The 20,523-nt window shown below is 47.9% G+C and overlaps 1 long non-coding RNA gene across 1 annotated transcript; it reads right to left on the bottom strand.

Annotated features, from left to right (window-relative positions):
* Positions 1-10,487: 10,487 nt before the first annotated feature.
* LOC143837054 (uncharacterized) lies at positions 10,488-16,957 on the bottom strand. The gene is made up of 4 exons (XR_013230892.1): positions 16,867-16,957; positions 14,615-14,726; positions 13,452-13,568; positions 10,488-10,794 (listed from the first exon to the last, which is right to left on the bottom strand). It is a non-coding gene; the product is annotated as an uncharacterized LOC143837054 (long non-coding RNA).
* Positions 16,958-20,523: the final 3,566 nt, after the last annotated feature.

The following is a 20,523-nucleotide window of genomic DNA, read 5'->3' as shown; positions in this document are numbered from 1 at the left end:
ATGTTTGCCACATGAATGAGTAGAAGGGATATCTGTCCTTCGACTTTGCAATTCGAACCACACGTCTCCTAATCCAGGGGTAGTCAAATGCTGGCAGGGGTTCATGGGAATTGTAGTCCATGGACATCTGGAGGACCGCAGGTTGACTAGGTAAAGGTAAAGGTATCCCTTGTGCAAGCACTGGGTCATGTCTGACCCTTGGGGTGATGCCCTCTAGCGTTTTCATGGCAGACTCAATACAGGGTGGTTTGCCAGTGCCTTCCCCAGTCATTACCGTTTACCCCCCAGCAAGCTGGGTACTAATTTTACCGAGCTTGGAAGGATGGAAGGCTGAGTCGACCTTGAGCCGGCTGCTGGGATTGAACTCCCAGCCTCATGGTCAGAGCTTTCAGACTGCATGTCGCTGCCTTACCACTCTGCGCCACAAGAGGCTCTATAACGCTAAACAATGCCAAAAATATGTATAGGGATTAAATCAATGAGGCATAGATACTAAGGTGTCAGTAACTAATTTTAAAAGTCTCCAATAAGAAATATGATAATATCTATAATAAAAGTTGTAAAATTACATCAATATCATAATGTGTTGCATTTGTAAATCACGGCATGGCAAAACTTTGCAACCATATGTGAGATTCTCTTATGCCTGTTGCCCAAAAGATATCTGAATATTAGGCCCTCAGCGGGTTTGAATATTTTTTCAAATGGGTTAAAATGTGCAAGGAGGGGCAGGGCCAGAGCTTTGTCCACCCTGGCCACCACCTGGTAGAATGATCTCGCAGAGATCACTCAAACAGTTCCGCAGGGCCTGCAAAAGGGAGCTCCTCTGCCAGGCATTTGGTTGAGGTTGACCTGAACCACTGCATCCCACAGGCCCTCCTCTGAGCCTCCCTCCTATGGCACCCACTGCAGTTCCGCCTGACCCACTGGGCCATCAGTAAGCATTGATTTATTGTTCTCCCCAATGTTCTATTGTTCATAATGTTGTTATTGTTATTTGTATTGTTCCTGTTTGATGTAAACTGCCCTGAGCCTTTGGGGAGGGCGGTATATAAATCTAATAATAAAATTAAATAAATAAATATAGTGGGCAGAATAATAAAACATGGGCAATTAACTTGATTGTCTCCACTGAACAATGCCGCCAGTGCATGCAGGTACAGGAAAATCTACCCTGTAGAACTGACAAAGGAACAGCATTAGCCTTGCCCCTCCGAAGGCCCATCTAAATTTTGGTCTTGCGATTTGTCCAAGATACATCGCTGGGGTAATGGTCAGATCTGATTGTAAATTCTCATTTAGAGCAGCCAATGCCTTTTGGGCTTCCATGTCTGTTAAACTCTGCTTTCTCAAGCTTTCTGCTTTCATTGGCCTAGGAAGAAAAAGTGTTCTATAACATTTGCTTCATGTTATCTAAGATGGACTTAGCAATCTTATCTTGCCTTTTTGTATGCCTCGTACTCATTTAGAAGAAGAAGAAGAAGAAGAAGAAGAAGAGTTGGTTCTTATATGCCACTTTTCTCTACATGGAAGACGCTTAAAGCTGCTTATAATCACCTTCCCTTTTCTCTCCCCACAACAGACACCCTGTGAGGTGGGTGAGGCTGAGAAAGCTCTGATATTACTGAAGAAGAAAAAGAGAATTGGTTCTTATGTTCCACTTTTCACTACCCAAAGGAGCCTCTAAGCAGCTTACCTTTCCTCTCCCCACAACAGACACCTTGCGAGGGAGATGAGGCTGAGAGAGCCCTGATATTACTGAAGAAGAAGAGTTGGTTCTTATATGCCACTTTCCTCTACCCGAAGGAGTCTCAAAGCGGCTTACGTTTGCCTTCCCTTTCTTCTCCCCACAACAGACACCCTGTGGGGTGGGTGAGGCTGAGAGAGCCCTGATATTCCTTCTCTGTCAGAACAGCTTTCTCAGGGCCATTTCGCACGGCTTAAAAATAGCACAATGGTTGCTAATTGAAAACGCTACTAATTTGGCATTACCCACGACGTCGTAGACAATCTGCAACACTCCTGAAACCGATCAGCAAAAAGCGCTTCGTTTTAGCGCTTTCAGGGGAATCCAGAAAAGTGGATTCACCCTCCGGATAGCGATACAATCCTGCAACCAATCTGCAACACTAGCGCTAAAGACCTGTGCGTTACCATTGTTGCGGGTTCTTCAAAGTCCCTCCTCCTGAGCCTGTCCTCCAAACTTCCGGCGAAGCGATCGCCATTTTTTTTTCTCGGAGCGAGCGGGGATAAACCCACAGGCGAGCCTCTTTCTGTTTAGAGGCTTCCCTGGCTTCAGTCCTTCACCTTTAGTCACTAAGCACAAACCACATAAAAGCCCGTTTGCTGAAATAAAGTCCCTTTATTTTTTACACATTAATTCAGCCCAAAATCGGGGACGTGAGGGGGGGGGGGATTTTTTTTTTATCACTCGAGGCAGCGTGCCAACGATCATACAATCAAACGACAGCTCACATTAGGCAGCTGGATGGGTCTCTCCGTTGCAAGGAATCTACCTAGATTCGTTGCTATGGGTCTGTTTTTTTTTAAAAAAAACCTTTCTTAAAGGGAAAGGGGCTGTTTGGGAGCATGCTAACGGCTGCCCATTGGCTGCTTGACGGCCAGGGGCGGGACGAGCTTGGCAATAGCGCTTCCTTTCTAGCGATTTCTGCTGAGACCGGAAGCCTGTGGGAAACGCTAAAAAACGCAACTGATTCCACTACAAAGCCAGGTGTGCAAAATGACGAATTCCACTATTTTAAATGGCGATTTTTCATTCAGTGACCAATTTGCAACAAAGATCCCCGTGCGAAATGGCCCTCAGTGCTGTGGCGAGCCCAAGGTCATCCAGCTGGCTGCATGTGGGGGAGCACAGATTCAAACCCAGCTCGCCAGATTAGAAGTCCACACTCCTAACCACTACGCCAAGCTGGCTTTCTTTATATCCTATATGGAAAAAAAATGCACTCTATTTTTGGCCTACATCCCAGTATTGATCACTTTGGGTCTACAACCCTCCCCCCCACCAATTCATTCTAAGAGGATTATCTTTCGGTACAAAGATAATAAATGGGCACTAGGTGATTGCAGTGGAAATGTAACGGTGGCCTTCTTTGTGGGAAACATTCTAATTGACCAACTGGGGCTAGCTTATATATTCAGAGGGAAGTAAGGAATCCCTGCAGAAGTTGGGTGGACCTAGGAGAATGGCATGCAGCCAGCGAAGAGCAGTGCTGCTCCTGGCCTCTTAGAGGGCCCCAAGGGGAATGGTGCTTGCTGGTAAGTAGGCTGCTGTGTGACATCTCGCAATCAAACTATTTCTGAAAGGCCTATGCTATCAGTCAAAGTCAATGCTGCTGCCTCAGTGCAATTCAATGCACGGCTGAGGTCCTGGGGAGTCGGAGGACCTGCAGGAAGAACAAAGTCAGCTGTGCATTGCTCTATCTCTGTGTTCTGAATACCAACCGCTGCCTAAATCAAACAACGAAGACTCAGCCATCAAGCCCATGTATAAATGGAACATATGGTGAGGTGAGAGCCTTTGATCACTGACACAGATAGTTGGTTTCTCCTTGAGAGAGCCAGTTTGGTGTAGTGGTTAGGAGTGCGGACTTCTAATCTGGCAGGCCAGGTTCGATTCTGCACTCCCCCACATGCAACCAGCTGGGTGACCTTGGGCTCCCCACGGCACTGAGAAAGCTGTTCTGACAGAGCAGTGATATCAGGGCTCTCTCAGCCTCACCCACCCCACAGGGTGTCTGTTGTGGGGAGAAGAAAGGGAAGGCGACTGTAAGCCACTTTGAGCCTCCTTCGGGTAGGGAAAAGCGGCATATAAGAACCAACTCTTCTTCTTCTTCTTCTTCTTCTTCTTCTTCTTCTTCTTCTTCTTCTTCTTCTTCTTCTTCTTCTTCTTCTTCTTGTGTTTTTGTAAACTACACTGAATTCCAGGGGACTGATTGGCTGTTTTGACAAAGAATTATCATTGGCTGTATTTGGTTGTGTGACACAGTCTGCTGATGTAACAGAATTGATTTTTGCCATATATTCCCTGCCATGTAAGGAGTTCACAGTCTGAGGAAGAGTGCTTGCACTTGAAAGCTCACGCCCTGAATAAATCTTTGTTGGTCTTAAAGGTGCTACTGGACTCTCATTTTATTGCCCATAATTGTGGCAATATTGTCCTTATCTTGGAGTCCTGTCATTATTTGATGGCACTTTTCAGTCTCTTTTATGGTTGTTTGCATTAATCACAAGTCACAAACCATTCCAGGAAATGGGGCAACTGTAGCTCTTAAAGAACCTTGATCGTGGCTCATGGAAGCAGCAAAGGAACAGGTAGCAGCAATGGAAAAGAAATTGAATAAATGCTGCTGTCCTTAGAAGGTTTGTATTGTTGTGCTCCTCTGCTGCTTGGGAGGGGAGAGGGGTGTGAAGATCACAGATCCTAATCCTTGCACTTTGTATTCCATACATGCTGAATAGTGCACACTCAAGCCACTTCCAATGGGTTTTCCTACCAGAAAGTACTTCCATGGAGATAAACACTAAATAGGTGGGTCAGCATCTTTACCTGGACTGTCCTCTTACTCAGGTAAAGAAGGATCTCTGCTAGCAAGGAAGAAAGACCATCCACCATTAGCTCTCTCCATCTGCTGTTGTATGGGCATATAGTCCTGTTTCCAGCCTAGACATAGGGCAGCTCTCCAGATGTCTATGAACTACAATTCCCATGAGCACCTACCAGTTGGCCATGCTGGGAGGGGCTCATGGGAACTGTAGTCCATGGACATCTGGAGAGCTGCAGTTTGACCACCCCCGCCTTAGGGGCTTGCAGTGTGTGGTTTATGTAAGAAAAAGAAGAGTTGGTTTTTATATGCCACTTTTCTCTACCCAAAGGAGGCTCAAAGCAGCTTACAGTCACCTTCCCTTTCCTCTCCCCACAACAGACACCCTGTGAGGTGGGTGAGGCTAAGAGAGCCCTGATATCACTGCTCGGTCAGAACAGTTTTATCAGTGCCATGGCAAGCCGAAGATCACCTAGCTGGCTGCATGTGGGGGAGTGCAGATTTGAACCCAGCATACCAGATTAGAAGTCTGCACTCCTAATCACTAAACCAAACTGGCTCTTAAGCTTTCTTAACTGTCTGTTAAGCTTTTGTGCACTGCTTCAGTAAGAAGACTGAAGCATATGAGTATGATATATATTCATGGACATATTCATATATATTCTTTCAAGTAAAGATTATTCCTTTTAAATCTCAAAGTGCCATTAATTTGGATCTTTGCCTAATCCACAAAGGTACCCAATAACTGCAAACGGTGTTACTCTGCAGCTCCATTTTTCTGGAGGGACTTAGGACTGAGTCTGACCCAGAAGTCCCAACACTGACCATATAATTGTATTACTCTTTTCCATATTTCCATGTTTCTTCTTCCTCCTTTCTGTTTTATACACAATGACACCTGGGTGTTTCTCTTCTAGTTTCTCTGTGATCCTGTTACTTGTATAACAAGAAAGAACCTGCAAGAACATCAGGAAGGTATCTTATTTTCCCCATAACCACTATTTCCTCTTTCACTTTCCTGAAAGCCCCATAGGCTCTCCTGTTTTCCTGATCCCTTCTTTCCTTCTAGGGTTGCTAATCCAGGCAATGGTTAGAAATCTGATGGAATTACAACAGGTCTCCCTACCGGCACGCTCCCGGGAGCGGGACTATGGATGTCCTATCTGTAGCCATTTCCGTTTCAGGGGACATGCCAGAAGATGTGTTGCACATCAATAATTTTATCTATTTTGCTCAAGGATGCAAGTCCCCCAAGTGGGACCTGAGAATCCCGTTATTATCGCTTATCACCATTGCAAAGAGATCAGTTCCCCTAGAGAAAATGGCTGCTTTGGACATTGGACTCCACAACATTATACTCCAACAAGGTCCCCTCCTGCTCAAAATCCCGCACACTCCCAGCTCTGCTCACAAAGTCTCCAGGCATGTCCCAACCCGGAGATGGCAACCAGAACATTGCTCTTATAGCAGTATCTCATTTGGTTCCAGTACTGCCTCATTGACAAAGGATATGTGGTGACCTCTAGTGGTTGTGTGTGGTAACACGTTTTTATATCCTATAGCACAGTGGTCCCCAATCCCCGGTCCGAGGACCGGTACCGGTCCGTCGATCAGTTGGTACTGGGCCGTGGCTCCTCCTCATCCTCCTCCCTGGCTGCTGCTTCGGGGGCTGCCCTGCCACTCTGCTGCCGGCTCACCTTTGGTGCTCTCCAGCAGCTGCCATGGCTGGGGCTCCCCCTTAGCATTGCTGTGCGCAGTTGCTGCTGGCAGCGCCCCCCAGTGGGCAATGGGAAGTCAGGGGCACCAGTGGGAAAGCAAGTAGAGCAGGGGCTTAGGCAGTGGTGATGATTCCTCAGTAAAAGACTACCCCCCTCCCCTGGGTCACAGGATGAGGAAGGTTGAGAACCACTGGTCTAACCTGATGAATTACAAAATCACTCACAGTTCATGCCTCGTTGTGCCTGTGCTGTTGGAGGAATCTCTTCATGAAGGAATCACACACACACACACAACCCTTCATTCCATTAAACCAGGGGTAGTCAAACTGGGGCCCTCCAGATGTCCATGGACTACAATTCCCAGGAGCCCCTGCCATTAAACTGATCAGTTCCAAAACCACTCCCTTTGATTCCGAGATTCATGACTGATATCAAAGGCCCATGAAGACATCTAAGTAGTAAGTCACAGCTCAAACATCTCAAAGCATGCTTAGTTTTGTATGGTGAGACACTCCTTCAGCAGTGTCTAAAGATGGGTGTAATATGAGCTGCCAAATTTATCAGTCCAAAGCTGCTTTGCATAACCTAAAGTTCAGCTTAATCATGGTTATTGAGAAGGGTTAGGGGGCAATGCTCATTTGAGCACAAAGGATTCTGGGGTGGCTTCAAAGTACAGAAGGAGCCCTTATCCTCAGGATGCACTTCTCACTTACCATTGCGCCCCAAGCCAGGAATTTGGGGGTGACCGTCGATGCCTCCCTGACTATGGAGGCGCAGGTCAAGAGAGTAGCAGGCCAGGCATTCTTCCACCTTCGCCAGGCCCGGCTACTAGCACCCTAAATGTTCCCTGACCATCTGGCTACAGTGATCCATGCGACAGTCACTTCCAGATTAGATTTCTGTAACTCGCTCTACGCAGGCCTGCCCTTGTCCTTGATCCAGAAACTTCAGCTAGTGCAAAATGCAGCTGCTAGGGTCCTCACTGCCACACCTTGGAGGGCCAACATCCAGCCGGTGCTGAGGCAGCTGCACTGGTTGCCAATTGCTGTCCGGATCTGGTTCAAGGTTTTGGTTTTAACTTTTAAGGCTTTACGCGGGTTGGGACCCACATACCTGAGGGACCGCCTGTCGCCCTATGTGCCCCGCAGTGCTCTACGCTCTGAGGGAGAAAACCCACTGATCATTCCCAGTCACAGAGAAGTGCGCCTAGTCCCATCAGGGCCAGGGCTTTCTCTGTCCTGCCCCCCACCTGGTGGAATGAGCTCCTGTGTGAGCTGCGGGCCCTGCGGGAGCTGTCAGCGTTCCACAGGGCCTGTAAAATGGAGCTGTTCCACCAGGTCTATGGTTGAGGCTGGGATTGGCAAGGAAGAACATTGCCCCCCTGGGGGGTTTGAAGTAGTCATCATCACCCTCCATCCCCCAATGCCCTTGTTCGGGTAGGGGAGGGTGGTATTTTCCGCCGTGTTGGGTATTTTTATAGTCTTTTAATGCGGGTTTTAATGGGGAATTTTAAGACTATTGTTACCCGCCACGAGCCTGTACGGAGTTACAGGAAATAAATTGAATAATGATAATGATAATAATTATAATTATAATGGCTGAGTTTGTCTCATTGGCTACTTGAATCATTATTCCCCACAATTCTCTCAAATAGGCCTTCTTCTTCTGGATAACAAAGTTCTTAAACCCTTTTCTTTTTTTACACGATGGCCAATTCTGCATGGGTGGAAAAGGCTGAGAGGGCAGTCATATGGAAATAGGGCAAATTCCCATTTTTAAATGATGTTGCTGCCAGACCGCTGCACACCTGGGCCTGGCACAAATGAGGCCCCAGAAGCCCCTGGCTAAGGAATGAGGAATCTTATGAGTTCCCTTAACCCACTGTGGGGGCCTGCCCCGCAGCAGGCTGGTGTGGACAGGGAAGAGCCGTGGCCTGGAAGGCCCAGCTCCTCCCTGCCCTACAGTAGCTCAGAGGGGGCACAGAATTCCCTAGTCAGTTTTGAAGTGCTTATCCATGCTGCAGGGCAGACTGGGCATTTATTTTTATTTTGTGGGAATGTGGGATTGTGTTCCATGCAATCCCACGTTCCTGAAAAATAACCCCTAGAGCGCCCCCCCCCCCCACATAGCCCGTGTGGACAGGGAGGAGCCGGGCTTAGAAGGCCCATCTCCTCCTTGGCCTATAGTAGCCCAGAGGGAGCAACAAATGCCCCAGTCAGCATTGTGGTGCTTTACCATACGTGTGGGCCAGACGAAGGCATAACACATCTGTCCACATGTGGTTGAAACGTGTTTGGTTTTCTGTTTGTTTGTTTTTTTTGTCAATTATCCATGTGTCAGAATGCTTTGGATTTGTCCAGTAATGCATGATATATGTCGTCTTAAAATGTTATGTGTGTACATGTATTGAAATACATATTTGCATTGTAATATTTAATATATTCAGTTGCTGCTCAACCTTACAGGTTCCTAGCTTGTGTATTCAGGCTGAGTTACTTTGTTCCCTCTTTTGTTGTTTCACTGAAGACTCAGGGACCACTTTATTCTACAACTCTTCTGGTTTGCAGAGTCAAGTCTAGTCTGGTGCAACCTTTCAAGATGTAACTGAATAGTTGAAAAGTCCAGCTGTAGGAACAGAGGAAGACGGTCACCTTCTAAGTATGGGTGAATTTGGAAATTCTTCACCAAAGTTAATAATTCTGAACAAACCAGAATATTGTCAATAGCTTTGGTACCCACCAAAAAAATTAACTCCCCTGGGTGGTCACCATTAAAAGCTCCATTGAGACTATAAAGACTTTGTTTCAAAGCTAATTTTATAAGGCAGAAACCAGAGAAGTTGAAGGGCATTTCTGCACATCTTTAAAAATAGCATTACACCAGCTGAGTGGCATAATGCTACATATAATCGCGCCGCCCGGACCTCTCCTCACTTTTTTACTGTCTCGCTCTTCTCTGCTGCTACCCCCCCTCTAGAAGTGCTGATGGAAATGGCATAAGAGAGCAATATTTTTTTATACGTGACTCTCTTTCACCTGTCAGTCAAGGCAGGCAGCCAATCCCCTTTCTCCATGCTTTAAAGGGCCTGTGATGCCTGCTATTTTTTTTTAAATCAATACTTCTCCTTTGAAATGCCTATGCATCTAATCATAGATGCATATTGCTTCTTTATTTTCACCCCTTATGGAATCACGAGTCATACTGGTTTTAAAAATAAATCTCATTCCTCATTGGGGGGGGGGAAAGGAACCTTGGAGAGGCATACTTTATGCTACAACTTTGGGGGGGAATTTTTTTTTTTTGCCTTTGCCTTTGCCTGCACAATTGAACACCTATTCGTTGCTCCAGGCAGTTCACTTAAAAAAAAAAAAACCTCCCATCCCCAGGAGAAGGGAAAGGGAGGCAGGTGTGAAGGCGAGACACTGGAGGAAGAGATAGCCTCTTCACCTCCCTACATTTTTTTTTCTGGTGGCTTGCTGGTTTCTCTTCATTACCTGGCACTACATATGTTGGTGAATCCACATTCTGGGATTTAAAAACTAGTGCTTTGAAATGGAGGATGTAGCCAGCTCAGACACTACATGTTGGTGATGTCATTATTTTTAAAGGGTGTGGAAATCCCCCAAGAGTTGATCTTTTGATATTTGTGGGAGAAGATAACATCCAAATTCATAATCTGGATCTTTAAAAGTGGTCGTCTATTTATTCTCTGGGAGGGAGTCTTTTGGCCTCATTTGGGCATTGAAGTCCCCCATTAAAAAAACACCTTTGCTTCAGATAATTCTAACGAGAATAATGAAGTATAATATTCTAGCTCAAACCAAGTATTCTTCTGCTTTCTTTTTCCCAGGGAGAAATAAATATTGACAAAAATCTCTGTTTCCCCATTGAAAAAGGACTACCATCAGCTGAGATTTTAAAGAGATCTTCACACCTAACATTCAGTTTGTTGGAAACCCATATAGCAAACCCATCCATTAGTCTTCCAGGGCTCTTACTGGAGAGGCCTGTAGGTTAAAGCCATGAAAACCCAAATTCTCCCGCAGTAGATGGGACTGATTACACCTAAGCAGGTATAATTTGTGTTGTACTCTGTACAATATAACTGGAAAGGGAATACACTGAAACATTTTATATTTACTGCATGCAAAATAAATAACAGCTTCAAGCAAGAAAGAAAAAAGTTGTTTTTAATTCATGTTCCATATAGTTTTTCTTTGCTGTGTGTGTTGTATTACTGCATCTCCTGCTGTTTTGGGGGGTAAATATGTGGAAGTGGACAGCACCCTAATATCACCCCTTGATGAAAATCCATCCAATGCTTTGAGAGATCCTTCAGAAGAGGACTTTTAAGACTAGGAGCCCTGAGAGGGCCATGAGGACAGATCCTGATGAAGCCAGAGCTTTGCTGCATGTAAGTTCTTTAATTACAGCATTGGGTCCCATATATAACGTTGTTTTAGAACACATAGATCGAAAGACGCATTGCTTCGATGTCCAGGTACAATTCGCTGTTCATGGGAATAAAAAGCAAAGGTGAGACCTGAGGTTAGTAACAACACCAAAAGAAGTTCATCCAGGCCAGTTTCATGATGTAAAGAAACACTTATGCCACCTTTCAGAATGACCCACTCAAAACCCTGCTCTGAAAATTGTTATTGCCTCTAGAAGAACAATATTGCCATACATTACCCTTGTATTTGGGGAAACAGAATCACTTAAGCAAAGGGCCCTATCCTGAATAACAATACAAAAAGACTCCTAAGACGTGAAATATGGCAAACAAGAATTCCGTTCTTCAGCTGGTGGATCCTCTCAAAGGCAGCACAAATGCCATGGATTGAATTAAGGTATCATTCCTTGCAATATATCCATGCTGCTCAAAAGTAATGGCTTTCCCTTATCCATCTAGGGGAAATGACATCAACATATTATATGATGAGGTGGGGAGCTCCCCCTTATTGGCAGCCTTTAAACAGTGGCAGTCTGATCATGAATGCTTTAGGCCAGCGGTTCTCAACTGCCCTAATGCCGTGTTCCCTATAGCAGGGGCGACGTTGGCATGGGCATGGGCACACATGTGGGTGCACGTGGGCACGTGTGCAGGCACACATGTGCTTACACCGCCGCTGCTTTTGCATGCCACAGTGCTCACCTCCTCCACACAGCCTCAGTGATCTCCGCAGCTTCCATGGGCTGTCTCGGTGACCCCCAGGAAAGGGCCGAATGACCCCCACATTGAGAACCACTGCTTTAGGCTGATCCTGCATTGAGCTGCATTGATTCCATTCTAGTAGATAAGCAGCCTCAATCCCTAGATTGCCATATTGCAGATCTCTTTGCACCCCTGAGTGTGGCAAATGCTATATGTGGAGAGGGAGAGAGGAGACAACAATTGGCACTGAAAGCTCACTTTCATGGGATGCACACTTAGTTGCATGTTGCCTTATTTTTTTATCTGCTAAATAGCCAGTCTCTTTAGAGCTAAATGACTGTGAGTATATACAGATACCTAGTAGCATGTGGAAATACTATCAATATCGTAATTCAGTGTGACATTTGACCCTTCCTAACGGATTGGAGATGATGATGATGATGACTTGTCATGTCACAATTACTTATCTAGCTGTCTTATTTGAGGTGTGTAACCAGGTTGGTCTGCAGCAGAAGAGCTCGAACTCTCTGTTGGCTGTTCGTTTGAGCACAATACCATGTCAAGTACCACCTGGAAGTCTGTTTATTTTTGGGATCAGGGGACCCAAGGGAGGATCTCCTCTATGAGCCTGCCAGTGAATAAAAGTCAAAGGCCAAAGTTAGAGGAGAGAAGGTAGTTGTTGGAAACCAGGGCCCATTCTGCACAGATTGGATAATGCACTTTCAATGTGCTTTTGCAGCTGGATTTTCCTGTTCAGAACAGGAAAAATCTGTTTTGAAAGTGCATTGAAAGTGCATGATCCAATGTGTGTGGAATAGGCCCAGGAAAAGACTCATAATAATGGGTTCAAATTACAGGCGGGGATGTGTAAGCTGGATATTAGGGAAAGCTTTTTAAACAAGAAGGACTTTTCTGTAGACTCCCTTGCCCAAGGATCATGTATATTCTCTTTCACTGGAGATGTTTAAGCAGTGTTGGATGGTTTTTTGTCAGGGATACTGAATGTGGATATTGGAGTGGATGGTCTCTACAACCCTTCCTATTTTTCTAGTACTTCTTTCATTTATTATTCTAGAATAAGTTATAGGGACTAGATCAGGCTTTCTCAACCAGGGTTTCAGGAAATCCTCGGCTTTCTTGATTGTCCTGGAAGCCTTTCCCAAATGAGTGGGAATTAATTAACATTTCATATATGTTTAAAATGTGTTAAACATTTATTAGGTACTATGACCCCCCCCTCAAAATGGCCAATGATGGACCAGGAGTGGGTGGGAAGGGGAAGGTCCCTGGGTAGGCACTTATCCAGCTATGCTTCCCAAACATATTCTGCACGATCGCTCTGAAGAATGTTTCAAGAGTTTTTCAACAGTAAAAAAAAAGTTGAGAAAGGCTGGGCTAGATTTTGGCAGCTCTTGAAGAGGTACCTTGTGAGAATTGTCACTCGCCCCAGGTCACCAAGCTGCCTGGATGTGGAGGAGGAGTGGAGAATCAAACCTGGCTTTCTAGATTACAGTCTGCCTATCCTAACTATGCCACCATACGGAAAATGATCTACAGATATTTTAGTTAAATGAACAAATGCTAGGCCAAGTTTATGCCCTAAACCAGTGGTCCCCAACATTTATTAGGCTGGGGATCGGCAGGGCATCGGGCCGCGCCCTCGGGGACCGCACCTGTGCGGGCCACGCCCACGGATCAGGCCGCGCCCGCAGGCCGCGCCCGCGGATCGGGCCACGCCCTCGGATCGGGCCGCGCCCGCAGACTGCCCCGCGCGGGCGCGGCCTGCACGGGCGCGGCCCGGCCCTGATTCCCTCTCCCCGCCCTCCCGCAGTAAGAAGCTTCCCGGGCCGCAGGCTTGCGGCCTGGGAAGTTTTTTACTGCAGGGGGGGCGGGGAGAGGGAGCCGCAACCCGGCGCCATGGCCTTTGCGGCCCGGCGCCGGGCCGCGGCCCGCAGCTTGAGGACCACTGCCCTAAACTTTGGCCTGGATTGGTTGAGGATCCTCTTTGCCTACCTGCAGGTCCCCCCATATACACCACAGTCATACAGGTATCTCCTCGAGGACAAAATATTTTCTGGCTGTGGCAGAAATTACCAGCGGCACTGCACATTTCACATTCCAGGGAGGCACCTGTGCAAAAAACCAGAAAGGGACTCACAAAATATATGGGATGGAGACCAGGGATAGACACAAACATGGGAAATGAGGTTCAGTTTGTTTCATAGTTCATGGCATTGCCCGATTCACGAGCCACAAACTTTCACAAACATTTAGGGGCTAAACAAACTGGTTATGCTTGTGAAGCTCGTGATACAGCAAATCCCTGCCAGGAAATTTCTGGCTGACTCTTTCCTTCTTGCAGTTTTGGTGAAGATTGCATTTATAAGGTCCTTTTTGTGTCCCCTCCAAGGAAGGTGCCCTCAGGAAAGTAGTTGTTGGGGAAATGACCATGGACAAGCAGTCATTTTGAGAGGTACAAGTTCAGATGGTTCAAGAGTGTGTAGAATGAATGCAAGCTGGAGACATCCGCTCATAAATAATCTCTAGAACAGGGGTAGTCAACCTGTGGTCCTCCAGATGTTCATGGACTACAATTCCCATTCTCATGGGAATTGTAGCCCATGGACATCTGGAGGTCCACAGGTTGACTACCCCTGCTCTAGATGACTCAGAATTACAGAATCTCACAGATATGGAAGAGATCACCAAGGGCCATCCATTCCAGCCTCCCACCTTCTCAGGGACTTAAAAGTTCTACACTCCTGGCAGCCGCTCATCCAATCTCCTCCCAAAAAAGCTTCTAATGAAGGAGTATGGAGGACTGCTGGAATTATAACTGTTCTCCGACCTACAGAGTTGCTTCCCTATGAAAAATGGCTTCTTTGAAAGGTGGGATTCTACAGTATTATGGCTGGCTGAGGTCCCTCATCTTCACAAAACCCATTTTCCCCAAGCTCTATACCCAAACCTTCAGGAATTTCTCAACTTGGAGTTGGGAGTCCTACACCCCAAACCCTACCCCCAGCATTTAGGAATTTGTCAACCAGGAACTGGCAACCCTAATTTTGAAACCACTGTTTGGAATACCAAAATGATCTAACAACAGATACGGATTGGACTCCTTTTCCTGGGATATAACTGAGCACGGTCTCAGCTACTAACAGCTGTAATCCTACCTGTAGAGAGAAGCAGAGAGAAGAGGAAGAGCCTGAAGAAGTTTTCCATGGTGATGGGAAGTGCACCACGTAAGGAGGAGTGCAAAAACTCTTTCTTCGGTAACTGAAGTGCCTGCAAAGATATTATCATTGTTAACCAAAATTGTATTTCCTGGGGTTTATTCCCTTTTTAATACAGCAAGACATTTTCCAGTCTAGCTGGTGTTTATTTTACTGTCTGCTTTGTGTACTTTTTATTTTATCCAAAGATGTGTGTCAAAAAGTAGACCTCTGAGGAAGACCCAGTGTGGGATGAAAGACATCCAGTCTAATGCCTAAGACAGTATGGTGCATCTGATTTTTTTTTTCAAGAATGGCCTATGGGCGTAGTGCATATTTTTATCAGTTGTCTAAATTGTACAGACATACTGCCTTTCAGGACATGGAAAATAACATCACAACACTGAAATAACCATCTTTGGGCCCAAGGGAACCTGCCAACTACTGCCCTGTCTTGCACCCAGCGTTTCTAGGAGAGGTACTGGAAAAGGCTGCCACGGTCCAATTAGCAGCATTCCTGAAAGAAGCTTCAGTCCTGGACATAGCTTCCAGCCGGGCCATGAGGTTGAAAGGGAACTAGACACCCTGATGGATGACCTGCACAATGAGCTAGACCGAGGGTCAGCACTGCTCGCATAACTAGACCTCACATCAGTGTTTGACAAAGTTGACCATGAGCTGCTAGCTCAATGCCTTGACAATGCTGGGATACATGGGACAGCCCTACAATGGCTGATCTCCTGCCTCCAGGGTTACAAGCAGAGGTTACAACCAATCTCAGCACTGCCATCTCCCATGCAGGATGTCGCAGGGAGTGGTTCTCTCGCCATTTCTATTTAATGTCTTTATGCGCCCTCTAGCCCAGCTGGTCTACAGTTTCGGATTGGGATGTCATCGATATGCTGGTGACACCTAGCTCTTCATCCTGATGGATGGCCGCTCTCATTCACCCACAGACTCATTAGCCAGATTTCTGGAAGCAGTGACAGGATGGCTCAAGCAGAGCCATCTGAAACTCAACTCATTGAAGATGGAGGTCATGTGGTTCCGTAGAAAGGGTCCAGTGAGAAAGCATGATTGTTCTGCCTGGATGGGATGCAACTATCAGTGGCACACTCAGCCAGGAATTTGGATGTGACCTTTGATGCCTTCCCTTCCATGGAGGAACAGGTCACAAATGTAGCAAGGCCAGTGTTCTTCCAGCTTCGCCAAACTAAGCTACTAATACCCTATCCGGCTCCAGAATACCTAACTACAGTGATCCAGGCAATAGTCACCTCTAGAATATATTTCTGCAACTCGCTCTCTGCGTGCCTACCCTTATCCCTGCTCTGGAAACTGCAATTGGTACAGAATGCATCAGCCAGGGTTATCACAGGAAAAATCTGGAGGACCACATTCTGTCCACGCTCCAACATCTGCACTGGTTATTTATTGAATACCAGATCAGGCTTAAGGTCTTGGTAATCACCTTCAAGGCCATATGCAGTTTAGACCTTGCATACTTGATGGACCACCTCTCTGAATATGCCCCCCATTCCACTCCATATATTTATTTATTTAGATTTCTATATATACCAACAAACTGGAGATCCTTGACCTGAAGGAAGTGCATTTGGCCACCACCAGAGTCAGGGCTTTCTCCATCCTGGCTTCCACTTGGTGGAACAAGCTCCCAGACAAGATCAGGGCTCTGCCAGAACTGAAACAGTTGACAGAGCCTGCAAAATGGAGTTCTTCTGCCAAACCATTGGTTGAGGCCAAGAGGGCCACACCAACCCAGAAGCCCCCCTCCCAATGACCAAATACCAACAATTGCCCAACAGACAGAATCATAAGGCGACTCCTGACCCAGCCACCATCAAATGAAAGCAGCACTCACAGGTGAATAGTCAAAAGTTAAGTGTTACACAGTTATGACTGTAAAATGCTATTGCATTCAAAATGTTAAGTTCAGAAGGACTGATATATTTCCTGGTACTGTTATGTTAGATACTATATGTATAAAGCTCTGTTCTCTGTAATATACTAGCATCACACCCCACTGAGAGCTACAAGCTTTATTGTAAACTGCCCTGATCCTCAAGGGAGGACAGTATAGAAATGTAACAAAATAAAAATAAAATAAGATACTGAAAGAGTCTTACAAGGTATACTAAAAACCCAGGTACTTAGTGCATAAGGATAACAGTTAAATCTCCAACCATACCTACCACTCAAGCAGGAGTTCTCAATGGCTACCAAGGCTCTTGACTGGCTCCAAAGTTGAACTAATAACAAAATAACTGTGCAAATACATTTTGTTGCTTCCCTGCATTTCCTGCTTTTTGCTTCCTTGTATTCTCAATCCACCAGAAATTTGGGCGTGATCTTCGATACTTCCCTTTCAGTAGAAGTGCAGATCGTTCAAGTAACCCAAATGGTGTTTTCCACCTTCATCAGGTTAGGCTACTAATGCCCCATCAGGTTAGGCCCACACTCCAACATCTGCACTGGTTATTGATTGAATTCCAGATCAGGTTTAAGGTTTTGGTAATCACTTTCAAGGCCATATGCAGTTTGGACCTTGCATACTTGATGGACCACCTCTCTGAATATGCCCAGCATTCCACTCCATATATACCAACAAACTGGAGATCCTTGACCTGAAGGAAGTGCATTTGGCCACCACCAGAGTCAGGGCTTTCTCCATCCTGGCTTCCACTTGGTGGAACAAGCTCCCAGACAAGATCAGGGCTCTGCCAGAACTGAAACAGTCAACAGGGCCTGCAAAATGGAGTTCTTCTGCCAAACCATTGGTTGAGGCCAAGAGGGCCACACCAACCCAGAAGCCCCCTCCCAATGACCAAATACCAGCAATCGCCCAACAGACAGAATCATAAGGCAACTCCTGACCTGGCCAACATCAAATGAAAGCAGCACTCACAGGTGAATAGTCAAAAGTTAAGTGTTATACAGTTGACTGGCATGATGTATCTGGCCAAAGAAGACACGAGTCGGCTTTTTGGCATGAACGGGCCACAGCTTTATTAACACAACAACCTTGGGGTTGGCCTGGCACGAGGTAGAATTTTTCCCACGCAGTCGTCCGACTGCTGATATGGGCTCAAGGGGCGCCCTGGGTCCCCCTTCCTCCCAGCCGGGAGGAAGGATCCCTTGCCCCTTGAAGCCCTCCCCCGGGAAGAGGCGAGCCATGGCTGCTGGGCGTCCGCCACATGCAATCATTCCCACCTCTTGGCACCGAGCCCCTGGCCTCCCCAGCCGGGTAAGGCCGCGCTCGGTATCTGCCGATCTCTTAAGGAGACCCCCACCTCAGGTTCCAGTGCGCAAACCGGTCCCTGCACCATATACTCTACCTCGTGCCCCCTATTCCGCCACAGGACGAGAATTGCCAATTCTCGTTCCCGCCAACCCCACATTGCCCTGGCCCCATAACTGGAGGGCTGAACCCAAACCATCCAACCATAACTCCACCCCTTTTTCCGAGAGGTGAACCCCATCACCGCGAAACACGGAAACTGCACCGTATGTAATCCCGGGATGTCGAATGACAGCCCCCCCCACCTCCGCCATCAGTTTCCGAACTGCTCTATTGACCTTTTCCTTAGCAAGGTGAATCTTCTCCGGTCGAGAGGCCGACCTCCACACTCTCCGATCCAAAAGTTCGGACCAGATCAGGTATGTATTGGGAAGCCTCTGCTTCAGCAGGCGCACATCCCGAAATACCATCTTCCGGAGCTCCAAACCCGATACTGCCGGCAGATCATTCTCTCCAAGTTGAATCACCAGGACTGCCGGGGCCCCATGCAGGAAAACCTCTCCAGCCACCACGTCCAGCAACGCCTGCCACCGCAATCCTCGATGACCAGACCACAGGATCCGCAACACACCATCCAGTTTCTGACGCCGTTCCCATCCAGAAGACGTCGCGTGGCGTCCGGACCAAAATACAATGCTGTGCCCCACCACTAATGCAGTGGGCAGCCCAGGGCCCGAACCTGTAACGAGGCATAGGTTAATTCCGCTTCCCCAGCCGTACGTACGACTTAACTGCCTGCGAACGCCACCTTCCTAGCCTCATGATGTCCCCCATTCCCCTGCCATCTTGGAAAGCTTGCGTGGCGGCCCCGATCCGAAATGAGTGAGTCCCAAACCACCCAGGCTGAAACCCAGCTCCCTTCAGGCAAAGTTTCATCACCGCTGCAAACTGAAAGCGGGAAAGATTGGAACCATCCCTGTGAATGAACAACAACCCCGGGGTAGCGGGCCTAAGCGCCAAGTACCGCCGCAAGCCACCCACAGGGCAAAGCCCGTGCTGGCCGTCCCTGCGCAGGAAAACGGACACCCCTCTCCCCGCCTGGTCTGTCTTGGACCGCCGGATCCAGATGAGCAGACCTTGGTCTGAGAATTGAACGTCCCCTGCCCGAATGGCTGGAGAACTCCGCATGGCCTTAGAGGCCGCCACCACCTCGCCGCAACGAAATGCTCCATGGTAAGTAACCAAAAACGCTGCCCGAAAGAGGGCCTCCTCGTAAAAAGAGGTGCAAACCTTCCCCAACTGACCCAGGAGTTGCGTAAGCACTTCCCTGGTGATGGGTCGCCTTTTATCCCTTACTGGCGTAGCCGTCCTCCCCCACCCCAGGAGTGCCCTCCTGGCCAGAAAGGAGGAACCAGGGTCCCAAGACCCAAAGGCTTTGCTGAAAAAAGTCAGCCCAGCCATCATCACGCGGATGGTTTTGTGCGACAGCCCCTGGCCTTGTAAGCAGGCCAAGTAGCTCAGCAGGGCCCCTTCGCACATCGGCCATCCTCCGCGCCATCCTTTTCTCCGTGCAAAATTCAAGAAATCCCGGGCAGCCCCTTCATAGCTCCGCCTCGTCGAAGGAGCCACCGACCCGAGTACGCCGTCCCATATCACACGGCTCCAAGGGCCCAGAGGTCCTCCGGGAAGTCGTCCGGCTCTTGGCGGGCCTGTGGGGCGAGCAACCGAAATTTCTCGACCTGCAACCGAGACAAACTGTCAGCCAGTACATTTTGCACCCCCGCAATGTGGCGGGCCCGGAAGGTTATGTTGCCCTCCAAGCAAACCAGTACCAACCTGCGCACGAGGCGCATGACCCGGGGCGACTTGGCAGTCTGGCTGTTCAAGATACGGACTGCTGCCTGATTATCACACCAGAACAGGACTTTTTTGTCCCGGAATTCCTCCCCCCAGATCACCACCGCCACCAGGATCGGGAAGAATTCTAAGAAGGTCAGGTCTCGCCGGACCTCCGGGGACCAACCCGATGGCCAGGCCCGAGCACACCACCGGTCCCTGTAAATGACCCCAAAGCCCGTTCCCCCTGCTGCGTCCGACCGAACCTGCAATTCCGGTCCCAGGTGCAGCTTGGTTTGCCAAATAGACACCCCATTGAAAGCTGCCAGGAATTCCTCCCAGATCAACAAGTCATCCCTCATGCCCCGAGAAACGCGCAGGCGATGGTGTGGCTTGGTCACCCCTCGGGTGGCGTGTGCCAGACGCGCGCAAAAAGCCCGCCCCGGTGCTACCACCTTGCACGCAAAGTTCAAGTGGCCAAGCAAGACCTGCACTTCCCGCAGCGTGCATTTTCTTTTTCCCAGTATGCCTCGGACAAGGCCCAACAGGGTATCAAGCTTCTCCCTGGGCAAGCTGGACGTACCAGCCACGGTATCCAATTGAATGCCCAGGTACATGAGCCTGGTACACGGACCCTCAGTCTTATCCTGGGCCAGTGGAACCCCCAACTCAGCCGCCAAGGACTGGAAACACCCCAAACGCTCTGCACATTTTGTAGTCCCCCCAGGGCCCGCAAAGAGATAATCATCCAAATAATGGACCATCTCCTTGAAGC

Source organism: Paroedura picta, chromosome 5, assembly GCF_049243985.1.
Source record: "Paroedura picta isolate Pp20150507F chromosome 5, Ppicta_v3.0, whole genome shotgun sequence".
Taxonomy (NCBI): Eukaryota; Metazoa; Chordata; class Lepidosauria; order Squamata; family Gekkonidae; genus Paroedura; species Paroedura picta.
The sequence above is the reverse complement of the archived record's forward strand: the minus strand, read 5'-3'. Positions and strand labels throughout refer to the sequence as shown.